At 51.3% G+C, this 5,822-nt stretch overlaps 1 protein-coding gene across 1 annotated transcript in view; it reads left to right on the forward strand.

Annotated features, from left to right (window-relative positions):
* SLC9A2 (solute carrier family 9, subfamily A (NHE2, cation proton antiporter 2), member 2) overlaps positions 1-5,822 on the forward strand; it is a 166,891-nt gene that overhangs the window by 61,303 nt on the left and 99,766 nt on the right. The window lies entirely within an intron of this gene.

Consider the following 5,822-nt stretch of genomic DNA (forward strand, 5'->3'; position numbering starts at 1 on the left):
TGGGGGCAGGGCCGGGGGGCAGCCGATGCCCATGGAGTGCCCCCCTCCGGAGGTCCTTAGTCTGTCACGTGGGCGAAGCTCAGCACACAGCTCACTTCTGGTTGACACTCAGCCAGCATTGTTCTGGGCTGATTATTTTTAATTCTTATTAATTGGCACATAGTTAGAGGCAGAGGCAGTTAGGGTCCTGTGTCAGCCACAGGTACCGCCACCCCCTGCGGAGCCGCTCAGAGGGCTCTGGCTGGTGAGGGGGTGCTGTGTCCCGGCTCCAGCTGGTGAGGGGGTGCTGTGTCCCGGCTCATGCTGGTGAGGGGTGCTGTGTCCCCGGAGCTGTGTCCGGGGCAGACATGGCGGGAATGGCGAGAGGCATGGGCGTCACTGACCTGTGCGTGCGCACCTTGGGCTCGGGGCTTCATGACAACCTATGAATAGGTATTCTCCCCATTTTGCAAAAAATAAAGTTGAGATAAAGCTTATTAAGTAACGTGTGTCTAAGTAACTTAAGTAATTTATATGACCCCCCCCCCATTAATTCCTGTTATTAAAATATTATCGCTGAATCGTTTAAAAGTTAGCATAAATTAACAGGGAGAACCAGCATCACCCTCTGTCAGTCTGTATGCAGACTCCTGAACTGGACAGAATATCATCTTGAAGGATGTCCATTAACTCCATGTGGATATTATTTTTTAGAAAATAAATTTGATAAGGAAACCCAGTTTTTTAGAATAGCTGCCAAGAGACTTTTAGACAGCCAAGTGAACTCCAGGAACACAGTCTACCTCCTTCACTCCATTACTCATTAACAGCAGCCAGTCATTAACTCACCATCTTAGATTGTAGCGGGAAACAGCCATCACAATGAAGAGATTTTATAACTCTTCTGGTTTCTGAAGGCGCCGAGTTCCATGTGTGAGTTGTGTTTGGTCAGATACATCTTTCCCTGGTTGAGGGAGACATGGGCAGTTCAGTGTGGGGCTCCCGGTCCTACTGAGTGTAAGGAAACTACAGAGACCTCATCCCATGTTGCCGCTTCCTCCTAGGACAGGTAGCGGTCAGCCAGGCTCAGAAGCAGGAGCCTTGGCCGCGCTCTCAGATCCCTCCCTCAGATGCCTCCGTGGTCCTCCTTCGAGTTTCTCAGGGATCAGGTCTCAGTGTATGAAGGCCCGGCCTTCCAGAGGCATGTCCTGGGCTTCCTCTCGGAGGCACAGAGCCGCCGAACGTGGCCCTACGGATGGGCAAGCTGCCGCCGGACCAGCACCGGAAGCAGGGCCAGGGCAGAGGACAGGCAGGCCGTCCCACGGCCAAGGCCTGTAAGTCAGGGTGTAAGTTACGGTTTCACCCGAAAGCACCGTCCTCGGTGGGTTATGTGCCCTGGGCTGCCCCTTAAGTCCACGCCTGCACAATAAGAGGACATGCCCAGGGCTGTGCCTGCCTATTGCTGAAGAATAAGATATTTATTTCACTGAACTGGTTGAACAGTGGAGTGAATTAGAAAACAGGTATAAGAATTATGATTCTGTCTCTTAGTCGGGTACCTTCAAATATAAAGGGGACATGTTTTCTGGAAGGTTTTTTGACTCAATCATCTAGTCTTATCTCTAGGAGAGGTGTAAGGAACTCATGGAACAGACAGAGATATAAAAATATGGACCATGCCATGGCTGTTGTGGCTCAGTTGTTTGGGCATCGTCCCATCCACTGAACGGTTGCTGGTTCGATTCCCGGTCAGGGCACATGCCCAGGCTTCAGGCTCCATCCTTGGTGGGGGGTATGCAGAAGGCAGCCAATCAATGTTTCACTGTCACATGGATGTTTCTATCTCTCTCCCTCTCCCTTCCTCTCTTTGAATCAATTTTTAAAAATAAATAAATAAAAATTAAATTTAAAATTCTCCTTCACATTGGAGATCATTTAAAAAAATATATGGACCATGCTGCATACAGTGAAAATGATGAGTCACTCTGAGTTGCAACTAGAAGGGTGGAGATTAACAGGGAGAATTCATGTTTAAATGTAGTCTGGAGGGTAAGTGAGATTGTGGGTCCCCAAGGCATGGCAAATTAAATACTGAGCTAGAAGAGTTGAAGGGTAGAAAACCTACCCAAAAATGTCTCAAAGCAAAGAGAAATTGATAATATGTGACTGCACTCAAACTCTGTGTGTTCTTGTCTAGGGCAGGGGTGGGGAACATCCAGCCTGCGTATAAGGCCTGCAACATCATTTGGTCTGGCCCTGCCAAGGCATCAGGGGAGAGTTAATTAAATGTTTGAACAAACAGAGCAGCTCATTTTTAAGCTGATAATTTTGTATGGCCTGTGAATGATGTTATAAATATCCAAATGGCCCGTGGCAGGAAAAGGTTCCCCACCCCTGGCCTAGGGTGATAGTGGATTGGATAGTGAGTGGAGTTAACTGGAGAAATGACAGTCAGAAAAATAAAGGTGAGCTTTGTGCTTTCCCATATAATTAATATTTTAGGAAAACATTTAAAATCTCTTTTATTAGGCAAAGATTGCTAAGGTGCCCAGTTATTTGAGAAGTCTTGCTATTTCCACAGTAGTTCATAGTCAAATGGCTTAGCTTATTACATGGTAATTTCCAACATCATTTCTAGAACATGTTAATGCAACCTAATATTCTAATACATTTTCCAAGAAGACTTAAAATTCTTCAACCTGGGATAGCCAGCATGGCCCCGGAGAGCTGGCTCTGCGGGGAGGCTGGGCCGGGCCTGCTGGCCTGGCCGCTGGGCTGTGCAGTGGATGTCGCCTCAGGAAGCTGGAGAGGATGTGGTGACCACTTGACACCTTACTTTGCTTTTGCAAATGGCAGAATAGATTTAAAATTCCTCATCCAAAAATGATTATTCTTTGTGTTTCACATCAGAAAAAGTGACCTAAAAGCTGTTTTCTGGGACAGAAGTGTCTGAGAAAGGACTCTGAATCGTTTGCATCTTTGCATCACGGTTTCACTGCATTATTGAACATTTTTAATCTGCCATCAAAATAGATAATTTGTGATGTTAGTAATATAAGTGTTTTAGAAACATAATTGTGAGAGAATGACTGGGAAGCACGCAGCTGTCAAATTAGCCCGTTACGGAAGTTGGCAAGGGTGTCCCTGGCATTTCAGGCTAAAAATACCCTCACCTGTGAGGTGACCTCTGCACAGACCAGCCACAGGCCAGCTGCCCCGCGGGCAGAGCGCACATGATTCACAGATACAAACCCTAACGCCAGAAGCACTTGCGGTGTAGATTCCCTGCAGTGAGGTTACAGGACTTAACTGGAATGAAGTCACTGGGTTGTGGTCAGTTGTAACTAGAAGAATTTTATCTTGTTCTGATCAGTAGGTATCAAGTTCAGTGTAAAGCAGGTGGGAGGTTATGGAAAGCTTTCTGGTTGTCAAGGTAACGCTGCTACCTAAGATGTTCCCTACAGCCCTGCCCTGGCAGCTGACAGGAGGAGCGAGCCTGTGCCCAGCTCTGCCCTTTGCAAAACCTTCAGGAACATGAGAAGCAGGACGTAGCTCTGGTAGCTCTGAGGGATGGAGCTGTCAGGAAAACGCTCGGGAAACAGCATGACTGTGTGCCTGCTGCTCCTTAGAAACTCTACTGGGCCTCACCAGTGGGCGGCGAGGGGCGGGGCGGGGGTCGAGAGACAGGGAGGGGAAGGGACACGGGCTCTGTGCACCAGGGGCTTGTAGTTCTGTTGGAGAGCTGAGGCACCTCAGAGGCAGCACCCGCAGCACAGCGTGGCCTCCCTGCAGGCCCTGGGTGGCTGGGAGTCATCCGGCTGCAGGAGGCAGAGAGGGGTTGGCAGGGCAGTGGGAGGCCAGGCCGCTCTGGGAGGAAGAGCAGCTCCAGCTGGGCCAGGGAAGACAGGTACACTTTTCCTAGATTTAGGAGCTGCGTTTCTACCAAAATAAAAAACAAAAACAAACAAAAAACAACAACAACAAAAACACAGGATGGAAACCCGAGATGAATAAGCATGGTGTGTATGGTCCTGGCCAGTGTGGCTCAGTGGTCAGAGTGCCAGACCATGCATCGAAGGGCCGCAGGTTCAATTCCCAGTCAAGGACACGTACCTGGTTAGTTGCAGGTGGCTCCCTGGCCCTGGTGGGAGCAGCTTTGAGAGGCAACCAGTCAATGTGTCTCTCTCCCATTGGTGTTTCTCTCTCTCCCCCGCCCCCTCCATCCCTTCCACTCTCTCTGAAAAGCAACGGGAAAGGTATCCTCCTGTGAGGATTAACACACACAATGAGTGAGGAGGTGAGTTTTGTGCAGCGGCGATGAGACCCCTCCCAGACGGAGGCCTTGGGAAAGCGGATTGACAAGAGAAGTGCGCCAGGTGTATGGCGCCTTCCCAAAGCCACGGTCCAGGATTTTAACCTTGAGCGTGAAAGATGGGATAAGTGAGTCTTGTGGTGCTGGAGGGCATTAGAGTGAGGCACTGTGGTCCTGGTGCGGCTGGAGGCGGGCGGCAGAGCTGAGTGCCTGAGTGGCTGGGGGCTGCCTCCGCGGAGAGGGCGGCCGGGCAGTCTGTCTCTCCTCGGGCAGCGAGTGACCTTCACCTTTGGCCGTGGCTGCCGGAGGGAAGGGGTATAAATAGCACCTCCCTGAGCCGCTCTCAGGAAGCAGGTGGCTCGTTGATGCTGATGAAACCCGAGGTGCGCAGAGGCCTCGGTTGCAAGTAGGAAGCAGCTGCTGCGTGGAGTGATGACGCCGGCAAGATGTTTAAGTCCTCGGCGAGTGAGCTGCTGTTTCCTCTCTTGCCCCGGCCTCCTGGCTGCTAGGCCACATGCCCTGGTGTCACACCAGCACCGGGAGGAGGGAAGCCCTGCCGGCTAAGTCAAGAGCCTCTGCTGTTGTCTCAGGCCAGCAGGCGTTTATCGTCGTCTACTGGGCACATGGAAGTAAATCATGATGAGGCGTGATCCTCGCCTACAGGGTGTATGACCCAGTAGAAAAGAGGAAGACATTACCCCAAACCCACAACGCGTAGCTCTAAGGGCCGTCGGTGGGAGGAGGCGGCGAGATGGGTTTTCACTAGGACACACTCTGGTCGGCTCCCCCGTGGGTGACCGGGAAAGACTGGCCCGGCAGGCCCGGCGCCCGGGGCTCTGGGGTCGCCTCTGGCATTTTGTGTGATTGTGGGTGAATTTGAGTTTCTCAACCCAAGTGAGAGCTGGCATGGCCTGTCCTCGAACAGGCCTGTGTGCCCACAGGTCCCATCAGCCGGCTTTCCTGGGGTTCTGCCTGTCAATCTCAGTCAGGGGAGCAGGGCACCCGCTTCCCTTGCGTTTCCGTGGCTGGTTCTGGGGGGAAGTGGTGGGTCAGCCGTCCCTTCTCGCTTCAGCTCAGAGGCCCTCGGCCATGTGTTGAAGGATGTTGCCAGCGGACAGGAAGTGCCTGGCATTGTTGAAGCGTATTAAACTAACACTATGTAAAGACCCTAGATTTCTCAGAAACCAAGCAACAGTGTTCTCTTGTCACTTTAGAGGCACAAAATATGTGTGAAGTTGTAGCACATACTCACACGTATGCACCCACACATACACACACATGCAAACTGACACATATGCACCCACGTATACACACTCCCACAACACAGGTTGCTGCCTCTTGAGAAGACTCCTTTGGGTCCCATGTTACACCACGCATGTGCATGTGTGGGCAGGAGGGGAGGGGGCTAGGCGTGAGGCCCTCAGTGGTTTTGCTTAAAGCTATTGAATATGATTTAAATAAGCAAATGAGTAGGAAGTGCCACGGCCACAGCCACCGCTTGGGTGCCCAGGAGGCAAGTCCTCTGAGAGGC

Source organism: Myotis brandtii, unplaced genomic scaffold, assembly GCF_000412655.1.
Source record: "Myotis brandtii unplaced genomic scaffold, ASM41265v1 scaffold1213, whole genome shotgun sequence".
Taxonomy (NCBI): Eukaryota; Metazoa; Chordata; class Mammalia; order Chiroptera; family Vespertilionidae; genus Myotis; species Myotis brandtii.